The 16,242-nt window shown below is 43.3% G+C and overlaps 1 protein-coding gene across 1 annotated transcript in view; it reads left to right on the top strand.

The window, feature by feature from the left end:
• Positions 1 to 16,242, top strand: part of LOC126088260 (spatacsin) — a 388,646-nt gene that overhangs the window by 68,803 nt on the left and 303,601 nt on the right. The gene's annotated exons all lie outside the window — the stretch shown is intronic.

Genomic DNA, 16,242 nt, shown 5'->3' with positions numbered 1-16,242 from the left:
TGGTACCAAAGCACCACACCTGTCGCACTTGTTTAAGGAATACTTGCGCTTTTAGATACAAAAATATTGCTTGGTTTGAACCTCAGCCATATCCACTTAGGTAACAAAAAAGGGGATAGTCTTGTAGGCTTCGATTTAAGAACTCAGATTAGGTAAGCTGAACTTACCATTTGACCTGAGAAAACTATTATTCTGCACGTAGGCTGGCTAGCACAGATTCATGATGAGTAGAACTTGTACACAGGAAATTTCAATCAAGAAGAATGGTAAAAATAACAAGAAAAAAACTTAATCTCAATATTAACTGCACACCAATGAAATTTTTGGTCATTGAGAGGCACAACTATCCTTAGCAGGCAACCTCTGGGGAACCTACCACACCTCAGTTGTATAAGGCTTACGCCAGGCAACTGGGGCTCTGTCTGGGTGGACACTCACTTCACTAACTGCTCATATGACTTCCACGAAGCCTAAATCACTTTTTTTCTACTCCCAGTGGTTCAGGTGGTGCATCGGACAATATTAACACCCAAACCCCTAAGGGACCTCATGTGAGTAGTCCACCTGAGATGTCTGTTAAACATCAGTACAAGCATTACTAGTAACAAACCACTATCTGTTATAAATAATGTGATTAGTGTTTTTAAATATGTCAAAGATTCATTTGGAAGAAGTCACCTTTCCACAGCCATAAAGACGGAAGGACATGCATCAGATTCTCTCTGTTGGAAGGTTGTGAAAAGCTACACCCCCCTGATTAGGACATTGAAAACTATCTAAGTAAACAAGTTGTTAATACCAAAATACATGAAAGATATGTTATCAACACTGAGCTGTACCCTGGGCTAAATTGAGCTGCACAGTGGGCTAAATTGTTGTAAAGGAATTGTAACACGCCAGACATTGTAGATACAGACACCAAACAACTCCAACAGGAACTGGAAAGCAAAAGAGTCACTGAAGTTCAGAATTTCAGGAAAGGGTTGATGGTGAGCTGCAGAAGTCAACATCCTTTACACACCGATTCAGTTTACCAATGTTGCCTTAACATATTTTAGCAAGCTTTCTCTACCTTAAAATTAGGCCCTATGTATCTAATCCAGTGCACTGCTTTCAGTGTCAACACTATAGTCATACCACCATGGGTAGAAGCTGTTGTGGGTTGGCAGGAGAGCCAACACAGGTATGAGAGGAAGCCGCAAGGCACACATTTTAGCTCACGCAGGCTGGCGTGAGGTCTGGAACAGGACAAGGAAATTAGACTTTAGCAAAAAACGTGCGTAGCTGCTGGAATACTTAGCTTTAATCCATAAATGGTGAACATCGCTCTTGACGGTACATTATTCATAATCTCAATAGTAACTGGTAATGGTGCCTTGCTAGGTCGTAGCAAATGACGTAGCTGAAGGCTACGCTAACTATCGTCTCGGCAACTGAGAATGTATTTTGTCAGTGAACCATCGCTTGCAAAGTCGGTTGTACAACTAGGGGCGAGTGCTAGGAAGCCTCTCTAGACCTGCCGTGTGGCGGCGCTCGGTCTGCAATCACTGATAGTGGCGACGTATACTAACGGACCGCGGCCGATTTAAAGGCTACCACCTAGCAAGTGTGGTGTCTGGTGGTGACACCACAGAAGCGGTCTTTGTGTGTGTGGAAGATGTGGCTCTTCCACCTGTAAGTCCAGTTCTCAATGTATGAGTACCACCCTGCCCATGTATGTCAGCTGTTCTCATACCCATCCAGTTTTTAGCAGAAGAGAAGAAAATCCAAGAGATTGAAGTGACACGTTGCATCTCATACCCTGAAGTGAAGAAGACATTTAAGGCTTCACAGCCACTAACATCTGGCCACTCATCTGCCTCAGTGTTGAAGCATCCTGTACAAAAGACTAGTGTTGGCACCCAGACATTAACAGCTGAGCAGAGTACATCTGCCTGCAATTGTCACTGTAGCCGCAAATCTGTACAACAAATCCAACAACCAAGCATTCCAATATCTAAAATAACGATGGCAGCAGTACCTATTGATCGAAAGAATAACAGACTCATTGAAGGAAATATTGGGCTTCTAGAGGATCATTGTTCAATACATTTTGTACTATTTTGAATGGGTACCTGCCAGTCATCCTCTGGTGAGCCATTGAAGACTGATGGGAATGTCTGCAGTCTTAGATGGCTCACCTGAGGATGATGTGCAGGTGCCCAACTGAAATATCATGAAATGTATTGAACAATGACTGGCAGCAAACCCAAAATTTCCTCCCAGGGTGCTTACCAGTCTTTAGTGGGCTCATGCTTGGCTACCAAGGGGTCCCAGCCTTTGCAGCATCTTTTCCCTTCCAAGCTGCATGTCTACCCTCTTGCTATTATGGCTCATGCTTGGCTACCAAGGGGTCCCAGCCTTTGCAGCATCTTTTCCCTTCCAAGCTGCATGTCTACCCTCTTGCCATTATGTTTCCAATCCCTTGGGAAAAATGTCTGGGGTGCTTTTGGGGATGTTCCGCATTGTCTGTAGCTGACATAAGAACAATATCACCATTGTTTTTCATTCCGTCTTCCTTTCGTCATTCACCTTCTCCTATCCTTCCTCTGCTTTGGCATATGAGGCTCCTCTTTTTCTTCTTCCTCTCTGTGCTCTCCTGAAGGCCAGCCCATGCGTCTGATGTATAACAGGTGACTGGGTAAGGTGTAATTTCCAGTCCCGGGTCGACAGGTAGGGTTCGCATGTACCCCATGGTACAGGCCAGGTGCAGGGAGGGGTGATTCCCTAAGCTGCTACCTTCCCAAATTGCCGATTGGCCCCTCTATCAGGTGTTCGAGAGGAGTGTCCTGAGGTGTGAATATCACCCAAGGCAGGTGTGCCCCCCTTGTCATGGTTCCTTGTGGTTACATGTACTGAAGAGGATCAGTCCTTTGCAAAGATAAATCCATTTCTAATTCAGAAAGATGTTGATGCAGTTGCTGGACCTGTGTCATTTACATAATGGCACTTCGCTTTTGGAGACTACTTCTGATTCCCAAGCACGACAATTGCTTGCTGCTTCATTTCTCCATGACCTGTTTGTGTCGAGGACTGTAGAACCCTGATTTTGTCCTGTGGTGTTACTTACACTTGGCTGCTGGACAGTTTGACCAAGGCCAAAATCCAAACATAGCTCTCTGGTCAGATTGTCATTGACATCCATTGGGTGATGAAAAAGGTAGATGCCTCCATAGTGCCCATATGCACTCTTTTCCTCACCTTTTGTAAAGCGGTGTTTCCATATAAGATCAAAGCAGGCTATGAAGTTATCACAGTCCAATCACACATTCTGAACCTGAGTGCTGCTACCAATGTCATTGTTTCATCCATACTCAAATATCTTGTTGACACCTGGCCAAATGCGTAACCTGTGATAGGGATTCACACGAGGGCTATTGTCCGCCTCCTTCTCCCCACTGTATCAACTCAAGTGCTGACCATGCTGCCTCCTCATGAGATTGCCCCACGTATGTTGATGAGTGGGCTGCCAAGGAGATCTGGGTAAAGGAAAAAGTACCTTACCCGATCACCCGCAAGTTAATGGCTAGTCGCAAACTGTGACTTCTTCTGTCTGGCACTTACAGTACTGTTCTTGCTACATCCTTCTCCATGAAGGACATGACCACGAAGACAAGTGTCCTCAAATTCAGTTCTAAGGAAGTGAGGTCCCCAGTGTCATGGTAGCATCACCGTCTCCTCATCCAGCTGTGCAGCAAGGCATCAGACCCTTGCCTCATGGAGTGAAGTCACCAGCTACACAACTGGCAGGCTGGAAAGAGCAGAAGGATTACTCCCGTGAAGACTTTCTACTTCTCTCCAGCCAGCCAACACCTGAGTCTTCCTCTGATAACTGGAAAGTCTCAAAGAAGTCAAACAAAGGCAAATGGTCTTCTCCCTCGCCGACTTGAAGATCCTCTTCGATGATGTCACCACATGATACCATTGCCCAGCTGACCTCCATGCTGCTGCTGTGCACCACCAACTGTTTCCCTGTGCTGGTCTCCACAGGCCAACAGCAGAACCGTTTCCCTGTGCTGGTCTCCACAGGCCAACAGCAGAAGAGAGCTGATGCCTCTGTAGCAGGATTCTGCCTAATGGAGCAGGATTCTCCTGCCTCTGTGCCCTGTAGCAGCAAGTCTTTGCAGGCTGGCACTCGGCAGCGGCCAAGGTGACACACCTTCATTTTTTCCTCGCCCTGACTCTCCTCCAGTGGAACATTTGTGCCCCTTGATCCGACAAAGAAGATTCACAGTTTCTGTTGGAATCACAGTGGCCACTTGTTCTCTGCCTTCAGGAAACAAAATTGTGTCCTCATGACTGCTTTGAGCTATCGCATTTCTTCTCAGTCCATTTTAACTTCCCCCCGAGGTCGCCGTTCCATCTCATAGGAGAGTCATGCTACTCATATGGGATGATGTTCGTAGTCAACCCATCTCTCTGACTACCCATCTTTAAGCTGTTGCAGTTCACCTTTTCCTTCCTCACTTGACCTTTTCCCTCTGTACTATTTGCATCCCTTTGTCATTCGATGTCACCAGACTTCCTCCAGCTTATTGGACAGCTACCTCACCCCATTCTGCTGCTTGGCGACTTTAATGTGCGCCAGTCCCTTTGGGGTTTTCCCAGAACCTGTCTGAGTGGTGCCCTCCTGGTGATCATCTTAATCAAATAAACCTCTTCTTCTTGAACACAGGAGCACCCACTTTCAGACTCTTCACACACACATTCCCATTTGGTCCTGTCCTTCTGCACTGCCCAGCTTGCCCATCATCTTGAGTGGTCCATTCTCTCTGACACATTTGAGCAACCATTTCCCATGTGGTATCCGTTTGCTGACTCCTACCCCACCTCCTTGCACACCCAAATGGCAGGTTACTAAGGTCAACTGGGGGCTTTACTCCTCTGTGGCGACATTCCACAAACACGATTTCCCCAGTTGTGATGACGAGGTGGTATTTCTCACAAATGTTAGCCTTACTGAACCTTCCATTCCCCACACTTCTTCTTTACCATGGCATGTCCAGGTCCCTTGGTGGACTGAGGTGTGCCACGACACAATACATGCTTGGAGGTGTGCTCTCTGCATGTTTAAGCATCATCCTACAATAGCAAACTGCATCCGTTATAAACAGATGCCTGCACAGTGTTATCGCGTCCTTCGAGATTTCATTCACTTGTTCTTTTGATAGTTCCACTCCCTCTTCCATCATATGGACCAACCTCCTACGGCTCTGTGGGCCAAGATCCCTTCCCAAATTTCCAGCCTGACAGTAGCAGATGATGTCATCGTAGACCATACTGCTATCTCTAACACCTTGGGTCACTATTTTGCAGAGATTTCGAGCTCGTCCCACTATCACACTGCTTCCCTCCATTGGAAACGAGGGAAGGTGGCTTGGGTGATACCCTTCTCTTCTCAGAATCATGAGTGCTACAATTCCACCTTTACTTTGTGGCAGGCTAGGTAATGCTCTCACCTTATCGCGATCCTCTGCCCCAGGGCCAGATGCTGTTCACATTCAGATGTTGCAGCACCTTTCTCTTATGGGCAAGCACTTTCTGCTTAATATGTACAAGCGCATCTGGGCAGAGGGCATGTTTCCCAAATGCTGGCGTGAAGCCACTGTCATACCCATACCTAAGCACAGTGAGGACAAACACCTTCCTTCTAACTACTACCCCCCTCCTCTCACAAGCTATGTTTTCGAGGTGATGGAATGTATGACTCATGCCTGGCTGGTATGGTGGCTCAAATCTCGCTATTTACTAACCACTGCACAGTGTGGATTTTTAGTACCACCGTTCTGCAGTTGAACATCTCGTCACTTTGTCCACCCATGTAATGAATGGTTTTCTGTGGAAATCCCAGACTGTGGCTGTGTTTTTCGATTTGGAGAAAGCCTACGATACCTGCTGGAGGACTGGTGTCCTCTGCACTTTCTACATGTGGAGCTTGCACGGCCGCCTGCCCTGTTTCCTTCAGGAACTTATAAAAGTCCGCATTTTCCAGGCGCATGTGGGTTCTACCTTGCCCGACACCTTTATCCAGGAAAGCAGTGTGCCCGAAGGTTCCGTACTGAGTGTCATCCTCTTTGCTATCGCCATTAACCCCATAATGGCCTGTCTCCCACCAGGAGTCTCTGGCTCCCTTTTTCACTACGATTTTGCCATTTATTGCAGCTCTCCACGGGCTTGTTTTCTTGAGCGACATCTTCAGCGGTGTCCTGATCATCTTTACTCATGGATCGTTGACAATGGCTTTGGTTTTTCCACTGAAAAAACCGTTTGTATGACTTTCTGGTGGTGCAATCGGTTTCTCCACCGTCTTTATATCTCGATTCTGTTGCTCTTCCATTGAAACTACAAAATTCCTGGGGCTCTTGCTCAATAGGAAACTTTCTTTGTCCTCCAACATGTCTTACCTGGCAGCCCTCTGTATGTAGTCTTTTATCACCAGTATGAGGCACGTCCCTCTTCTCTGTTATGTCCTGGAGTTTGCTTTTGGCTCTTGCTCTGGCAGCTTAACTTCACACCACCTGCAAATTTCCTGGTGGGTGTGAACCCTTCACCATCTTGGCCTTGTGCAGCAGCCCATGTTCATCTTGGCCTTCGTTTGCTTCTTAAGGACACTACTCCAGCTTTGCTCTATCACTTTCAGTTTCATGACCTCTGCATGGAACTTCGCGATAGTACCTTTGTATACATTGATGGCTCTTGGACTGAGCTTGGTGTCGGGTGTGCCTTCGTCATTGGTACCGACGTTTTTCAGTATCGGCTTCCGAAACACTGCTCAGTATTTACAGCAGATCTCTTCACCCTGTATCAGACCATGCAATACATCTGGTGACACAGGGTTTTCAATTACATCATCTGCGCAGGCTCTCTCAGTGCCCTTCAAAGTCTCTGTGTGCTGCACACAATCCATCCCTTAGTGCAACAGGTCCAAGAAAGCTGTCAATTGTTCACTCTTGATGGAGCCACTGTGATGTTTATGTTGGTTCCTGGTCACGTTGGTCTGACAGGAAACGAGGCTGCTGGTGCTGCTGCTGCTGCTGCTGCTGCCGCCAAGGCTGCAGTCCTCGTACCTCAGCCCGCTAGTTCTTACATTCCCTCTGATGATCTCTGTGTTGCTGCCTGTCAGCAGGTGGTGTCACTTTGGTGTCACAATTGGTCCTCCCTTCATGAGAACAAGCTCTAGGATATTAAGGCTCTCCCAGTGGCTTGGGAAATCTCCTCTTAGCCCTCTCGCCACAAGGTCGTTTTAACTAGGTAGCTTGTTGGGCGTGTCTTTTTAGCCATCACCATTTGTTAGATGGTGCTCCCCCACCACTTTGTGCACATTGTGACTGACTTTTAACTGTCCGCAGTTTCCTGATGGAATGCCCTTTTTCTAACTGCGAACATCCTCATTTGTGCTTGTTGTCTGAGTTATCAGTCATTTTAGCAAACGACGTGCGGGCTGTCAACATTGTTTTACTTTTTATCTGTTGCAGCAATATGGTGAATGCCATTTAATTTTTAGATCTGGACCTCCATTTCTCTATGGAATATTTTATAGACTTTTCTCCACGTCTCTGTTTTTAGCTGTCTTGTCTTTTGTCGATTGGGGTTGATGTGTAGTTGCATTTTACTCCTCTCCTTTTCTTTGTGTTTTACAGTTTTGACATGAACATGTATAACTGTAGTTGTCTACCCAGAAGATTTACCGAGCACTGTCATTTAAAACCAAGAGCCAGGAAGTGGACGAATAGGTGAGCATGCTGGCAAAGTCTTGAGCTACTCTGCCATTTTTTGGCCTTATTTTGCATAAGATAGTGAGAATCATCCATAAATTTCAGCCCACCATCAAAGATTACAGATATTGTGAGATCATTGAGGGACAGTTTGTTATTGCAAAAGGCTAGGGTGTACATAATAGCTTGCCATGTGGAGTGGCTTATTATATAGGTCAGACCACATGCAGTGTGGAACAATGCTACACTGAACATCTGTGCTTGCCTTTTACAACTGAGAAAGTCTGCTATTGCCAAACATTGTATCATTGGACATTCAGTGGTGTATGATCAGACTATAATTTTGACCACAGCATCATCATCTTGGGATTCCATTATTAAAAAATTAATGGAAATTTGCCTGGCCAAAAATCTGACGAACCATGTTAGTGGCAGAGCCCTTCAAACCCGTGGCCCATCTGAGTGGTCTGTACATGCTTGCTGCATGCGAGAGAGAGAGAGTGAATACAATTTGCATAGGTTGGCAGAAGTTGCCGAAGATGACTGATGGTGCATCGCCTATTAACACACCTGAGTGAGTTTTGTTCACAGCCATTTGGATGTCACATGCATGTCCAAAGCCACGTGGGTAACACACACTTGCACATAGGGTGCGAATTTGCAGTGTGGTTGTGCTCAGTGTGTTTCCCTCACAACTAGGGTTGGATAGAATTTATTTAAATGATAAGAAACAAATACTGATAACAACTATTATTCATTACTCATTTCAATAAATATAAATATTTATTTGAAACATTATTAATTTAAAGTAATAAAAATATTTATTAATCACACAAAATAAAAAATGTTATGAATAATAAATAATTTGAAATCAAGTGAGATTTATTACTCCAATTCTTTGTCAGTTATAAGAAATGTATATTTCGTTGCTTTTAAATTAATTTTCAGAACTACACTTTTTTCAAATGTCTCATCAGAAAGTGTATTTGATATTCAGATTTGCCTTCCTGACATACTAAAGAAAATGTGTTCTACATCTTCAAAGAGGATATTGATGTGATATGTCTCCTGAAATCATCTTTATTTCAGGATAACGATATGAGACTTTCAAATCACAATTTTCTTCATCAAAAATTGAGAAATCGTCAATTTTACGTTGGGTTTTAGTAAATAACTTCATTATCCCAAATCATATTCAAAGTAAATTTTCTTTTATGACATCATCATTTAAAACTCGTGGCCCAATTTATCAACTTTTCTTTGCCTATTGTATATAAGATGTCTCTCCGTATGAATGGTCACCAATAAATGTGGCAGAGAGACAACTTGTCCACCCAGTTGCTGAATATGCTACCCAACACAATGTACTTCACTTCAGTGATTGCATCACAGCTTGCGTGACCTGGATTGTTCTTACCATCATCAGGTTTCTGAGTTGTGCCAGAACTCTTCCTACAACATATCCTTTGTTCTTGTAACCCTGCCCACAACCTCAACCATCGCTGCCCTTCCCTGCTCCCATTCCAATGCTACACATGACTTCTATCCCGTCTACATTCCATACCTCCTTTTTATCTCTTTGATATTGTCAGACGCAGTCACAGCCAGGTTTCACTGCCTGAAGACAGTGGCTTGTGTGAATGAGTGAGTGTTTCCATTTTGGACGAAAGACTTCGTCTGAAAGCTTAATATTTTAGTCATCCTTCTCATTGTGCCTGTCTGCAACTCAACACATCCTCTTTGTGGTGAGTATCAGTCTATCCTCTCTGTATTTTCGTTATTCCATCCAGAACTTTCCATTGTTCGAGACACCCGTATCTGATAGTTTAAGCTTTACCAGATGTGGTGATGTGCCCTTGACTTCCATCTCTGAACTGACTTATGCTGCTTGTTAGAGGCAGACCTACTATTTAACATGTAGTCTGTACCATGGCACAACTTAATTTGGCATTGTTAGAAGGGAAAGAAGCAATAAGTAGCAAAAAAATCATAATACCAACAGGGGATCAAACTTTTACTGTCAGATTTGTAATGAGGAACTTAACCACTGAGCCACCCACCACTGCACAATTCTATGCAACCCATTAATAAGTTATTTATCAAACAGAAACTGCACTGAGCCAAGCGAACAAACACTAGTTATGGAATTCTATACAAGAAGTAAACAAAGAAAATATGGTGGTGTTGTACATTTTTCTTCATTTAAGTTACAAATAATTTATTCATGAATGAATTTGTTTGAATGATCCACTTATTAGAATAATTATAAAGATAGAAAATTATCTGAATAGTGTCCAGCTCTGTTTACCACCACATCTTACACTTCCTTCCTCTTTGCAGTTAATGTTATCAACTGTGACAAGTTCTATTAGTTCATTTGCTTGATTTATTCATGAAGGCCTACTGTGTTGCTAGACTGAAGTGTTTTGTTAATTATAGACATAGTTGACAGTTGTAATAATTTATCACACTCCACAACACAGATATTTTTCATTTGTTCAGTCTAAAATGTGTCTCAGTGTCAGTGAGATTTTAACTGCAGACACTGCAGATTCACTGCGTATGTGCAAGTGATTGTGTGTTGTTTATGTGGCTGTGGACATCGGTGTGATATCCACTTGGCTGTGGACATGCATTTGACATCCACATGGTGTGGACAAACGCTCACTCAGTTGTGTTAATGGAGGAGGCATCATCGGCCATCTTTATCTACTTATGCCAAACTATGCAAAGTGTGTTCACACTCTTCCTCGTACACTGCAGGTGTGCGCAGACCTCTCAGATGGGTCACAGGTTTGCAGGGCTCCACTGCTAACACTGTTCATCACATTTTCCACCAGGTGAATTTGCACGGATTCTTTAATAATGGAGTCCCAGAAAGATGTTGTGTGGTCAAAAGTATTATTTGAGCATACTCCATGGAACGTCCGGTGCAGATCAATGTTTGGCAATAACAGACTTTCTCAGTTGTGGACATTGCCAGCCTAATACTTCTGCACTCAAGCAGTGGGGAATGAATGGTCATGTGGATTTGCCACATTGATGCACTGCCATAGTTAACGTATTTCGACAGTGTGTGGAACCCTATCATCTCAAAAGTTTGTTGTAATTGTAGACAATGGAGACCACCAATGATTGTCGCAAGTGGCAACCCTGAGGACAGCTGAGTTCCGTGGTTCCATCAGTGAGAGCACTGCCTGTTGGGTAGTGTCATCACTCTGTCACCACTATCTTGACACAAGCATGGAATACCCATAGCACACTTCCTGAATTGAGGAGTGGGAGTTGTCTTCGTCAGTCTTCAGTGGCTCACTTGGGGATGACTGACAGGTGCCCAGTTGAAACACCATGGAATGGCTGCAATCATGAAATGTCTTTGAACATTTCAATTAACCATAAAAATTTTAAAATTGACAATGACAGGCCCTATCCACAGAGAGAAGAAGAGAACCAAAAACATAATTCTATTGAAATGGTCTTACTAGAACCTTCAAAATCCTAGCTGGAAATGAAAACCAACAGGCCAAACCATCAGGTCCAAAGCTGCCAGACCATCCAACCTTGATCCTGTCTGATGGATCAGATGATGAACATAATCCTGATGGAAATGGTGAGTCCCTCATGTAACTCCCCCCCCACACACACACGACAGGGGGACAGACACTCACCGCTAAAATGGCTTCTGTTTGATACTTTATTCAGGACACATATAGAGGAACTATACCTTTAAGCTTAGGGTTGATCAGTGTGTATCTATCTTCTGAAGGAACTTTAAATTCTGTATTTGTCACTGTATCAGTGCATGAGCATCATGGGTTGACAGTAGTTCACTCTACCTGGCTTCACAAGAGGTGCTAGGTGAAGAGGCTCTCAGTGAACACCTTACTCAACTCCCCCAACCCTTCCTCATCTGTGTTGATTTTAATGCACACAATGTACCTTGGGGTTCTGCTCCACCTGCCCCAAGCTTAGAGAAACTATCTTCATATATGTGTTTGTTGAATATGGGGCAGAGCATGCACTTCAGCACTGAAATAGGGTTGGTCACTGATATCAGTCTCTCGGTATGCTCTCTTGCCCTTGCACACACCACTCAATGGTAGGAGGTCGGCGACTTGCACTCAAGTGATCTCTTTCTGATCGGGATTCACTTGGTAGACAGATTGGTGTCTGAAAGAGAGCTGCCATCTTGGGTGCTCAGTAGGGCAGACAATGCTTCTATATGCAACTTCCTGTTTTTGAACACTGAGACCGTGTCCAGTAATACGTGGATGATATTACAAAAAGTTTCACCACACCACTGAAGTCTCCATTTTACCATCTTCAGCCCAACTGAAAAAACAGCCTGTCCCTTGATGAAGTGACAAATGCAGCTCTGCAATCAGGATCTGGCATGCAACTCTCCATAGGTTCAACTGTCGGCCTACTGCACAGAAACTCGCAGCCTTTCGGTTAGCAAGGGTACAATTTCACCAAATTATTAGAGGCAACAAAAAGCGATTGTGGCAGCAGTGCCTGACCATCATAAACTGTTAAACTAAAAGTGTAGTTGTTTGGGAGACCATCAGGAGGATTTCTTGGAGAGTGTGGAGGTACTCAGTGGCTGCTGTAGTGGGGAATGGAAGTCTCCAGACCAACCCCAGCCATTGTCTAGACTATGGCAGCCTATTTTTTCACCATTGCTGCTACTGCCAGGCAGGATTCAGCTTTCTGGCACTACAGAGTGGTTGCTGAGAGGGACAGTTGAGACTTCAGTTCCACCACCGAAGAAAAATACAACTGCACCTTCTCCATGTGGGAGATAGATTTTGCGTTATCACTGTTTGTGACAGTCATGTGCTCATGATATGGTTCATTGTAGTATGTTTTGGCACCTCACAGGGCAGACAAATGATATCGTTCTCATCCATTTTAACCCCATTTTGATGTCAGGACTCTTTCCTGACTCGTAGTGAGAGGCAATTTTAACTCCTGTTATAAAGAATGGGAAGAACTGCACATACCCAAGTAGTTATCATAGTGTTGACTTCACTATCTGTATAGGAAAGACATTGGAGTGGATGGTCAGCCACCACCTTTTCTGGATCTTAGAATCCAGGCAGCTCCTTAGTCACTTTCAGTGTGGGTTCAGAGGATATACGACCTGGCCATCCAGCAAGTGGCTATACAACAGGCTTTTCTGCACCAGTGTCACTTAAGTGGTATATTTTTTGGTATCAAGAAGGCATACAATATTACTTGGAAGCATATTCTTCTTGGGCAGCTCTATGAATGGGGTTTTTGAGGGTGTCTTCTTGTCTTTGTACGGTCCTTCCTCTCACCATGCTATGTTACATATTGAGTCAGTGATGTCCTCTGTGGTCACTTTGAGAAGGAAAACAGTGTACCTCAAGGTAGTGTCTTAAGTGTGGCTGTCTTTGCCATAGCTATTAATAATAATATTACATCAGTTGTTAAATGTCCTGTCCAGAGCTCTTTGTTTGTGAATGACTTCTCTGTCTTTTGATCCTCCTTGAAACTTGCAGTAATAACTCGTCAATTGTAACTGACTATTCAGTGGTTGAGGGAAAGTGCATAAAATGGGAGTTTTAATTTCTCCACCAAGAAGTCTGTGTGCATTCTTTTTCACCATTCACTTTCGTGAGCTGTGGATGATGTTTTTGGGCCTACTGCACTTGGAGCACTAGCATTGCTGCAGTTGTCTGACATTTAATGTGCATCAACATGGCTTCAAAATTTACATAGCGCATTGCCCATCCAATGAAATTGATAGAAATGTATGAGGTATATGAAGCACTGTATAACTTGTGACATCCCAAATACTAAAATGGAATTAGAAGAAGCAAGAACTGTAAAAAAAATTGCAGAGGCCATTAGCCATGAAGTATGGTCATGATGTACTCCAGAGGATATGAAGGAGAACATCTACAATTTTCGTAGAAATAAAAATATTTCTTAATGGCTATAATATGTACTAAATAGTTATTTGCTTCAGATATTCCTCCTTCAGTACTTTATAAACAGCTCCACATGCTATTGGTATTATTTTTGTCAATGTGCACTGCAGTATTTGATTTCTATACTGTAAACTGGAGTAGCTCTCTCCTGTTGTAAGAAACTGTGTTGTTACAGTAAGTCTGCCTTTTGAAATTTTAGCATTTCTGAAGTGAGTGTTCTGCTTTGTAATATGAGGAGCCACTTTCCTGAGCATATACTGAAATGTAATCTTGTCCATTCACAAGTAATTTTCATATGACTTTACACCCCTGACCTGCCACTACAATAACAGATTTTGTTGGATGCTTTTAGCAACTTGTGAAATCCACAGCCTCACTCAAGTAATTTTCCTTTTTCTCCTCTTCTGCTCCTCCTCCAAATGTAAATACAATGCAGTTGTGGTACACGCAATTGCAGAGCACAGTAATAGGTCTTTGTCAGCCATTCTGAAGGAACTGTGATGCCGGAGATATTTGTCAAAGAAAATTCAGTGACAGTGTAATACTCCTATTTGAGCCATGTCAGATTTTCTCAAAGAAAATATGGTGAATATTTGATCAAATTTCTTTGTCAAAGAAAATTTTATAGTCTAATACCAGCCTGTACTTGGTCAATGTACAAGGGTGGTTTGAAAACTTCTTGGAATGGGAATAGAAAAAAAGAACTTACATCACTGAAACTTTTTTTTATTTTTCTGTGTAATCTCCTTGTAGATTAAAGCACTTATTCCAATGACATTCCAGTGCCTTGATCCCATCTTGAAAATGAGTTTCCTCCAGGCCTGCAAAATAGTTGTCAACTTCAGATATTAATTCTTTGTTTGAAGTGAATCTTCCTCCACCAAGAAAAATTTTCAGTTTTGGAAAGAGATGGAAGCCATCAATTCTTTGTTTGAAGTGAATCTTCCTCCACCAAGAAAAATTTTCAGTTTTGGGAAGAGATGGAAGCTTGATGGAGCCACATCAGGTGAATAAGGCAGGTGTGGCAACAATTCATATCTTAGTTTGTGTAATTTTGCCATGGCGATGGCATATTTTTTTAACCCAGCATCAAGAGTTGTGGCACCCATCATGCAGATAAATCTTTTATTTATAATTCTTCAGTTAAAATGTGATATATCCTTTCAGATGACATCTGGCAAGCATGAGCAATTTCCTGCGGCGATCCTCCATGACTATTTTGTAATTTTTTGCAATGATTTCTGGAGCAGTGACACATCTTGGCTGACCATTGCGGGGATCACCATCTAAGCTCTCCTGACCAAATTTAGATTCATTTGTACACTTGGCAACAGTTGAATACGAAGAAGCAGAGTTCCCCAGTATATTCTGGAAATTGGCATGAATGTCCTTTGCTTTCATACCTTTCTTTATGATGTACTTAATCACTGCTCGAATCTTGATTTTTTTCCATCTTTGGAAAATCACAATGCGGGAACAACAGAGCCATGTCACCACCACAGCTCTCTTCCAAGAGCACTGTTGTGGCACATGTTTACAGGCAACAGTCCAATGAATATCACGTGAACAATTTGTTGCGCTAGTGCTGACCTCTTGTGGTCATTCCGAAAACTTTTCAAACCACCCTCGAACTTCCTTCAATGGCAAGGGAAGTGAGTATCATTTGCTGGATACTGGGGAATGTGGGTATTTGGGGTGATGAACCTCCAAGGAGGCCTGCTGCCCCTTCCCTTGCAGGCTGTCATTTCACTGTTGTGTCGGACCCACTTCCAAATAGGGAACAGTCCCCTAACACATGGCTTCCTACTCTGACAAGAGGATGGGCCTGTCTTTTATACCAGTGGCATGAAGATCATTGTATACCACAATATTAATGGGGCTCCTTATATTGTGATGAGAGGTCAGAAGGGAATTTCATTGGGGATATACCATCAATTTTAGCTGATCATGAGACAAATGTACTGAAAATTTTAAAGTTTTGTGAAGTGTGTAGATTCCAGCCTAAGCTTTTAGGCAGTGTTTCAGAGTGGCTGGCTCAGCTTTTTTCTTTCAATGACTGGCCAGCCACAGTTATCTGTGTATTCTTTTCCTTTTACTGTACATTTTCAGTCTCGCAACATACATGGTTTTTGTCATGGTCTCCCTCTCTCTCTCTCTCTCTCTCTCTCTCTCTCTCTCTCTCTCTCTCTCTGTGTGTGTGTGTGTGTGTGTGTGTGTGTGTGTGTGTGTGTGTGTGTGTCACACTAACATATGATCATTGTCATGAGGGAGAAAGGACGATGGATTGGGGAGTGCTAAAAAAGAAAAACAGGTCACCGGGTCAATCAGACCCATCTAAAGTGAGAACATAGATAGACAATGATGAAGACACCTCCCCTTACATCTTTATTTTTGTTTACCCTAGTCCTCACTTGCTTGTGAATCCCTCTCATCCTGCAGTCTTACTGGCATGCTCTACCTTTGCAACCTTCCCCAACCTATTTGTCTCTCCTCCTCGATTAAGGAACTGATTGCTCTAAAGCTAAGCTAAT

This window comes from Schistocerca cancellata, chromosome 6, assembly GCF_023864275.1.
Source record: "Schistocerca cancellata isolate TAMUIC-IGC-003103 chromosome 6, iqSchCanc2.1, whole genome shotgun sequence".
Classification (NCBI taxonomy): domain Eukaryota; kingdom Metazoa; phylum Arthropoda; class Insecta; order Orthoptera; family Acrididae; genus Schistocerca; species Schistocerca cancellata.
This window is presented reverse-complemented; position numbering and strand designations above follow the sequence as displayed.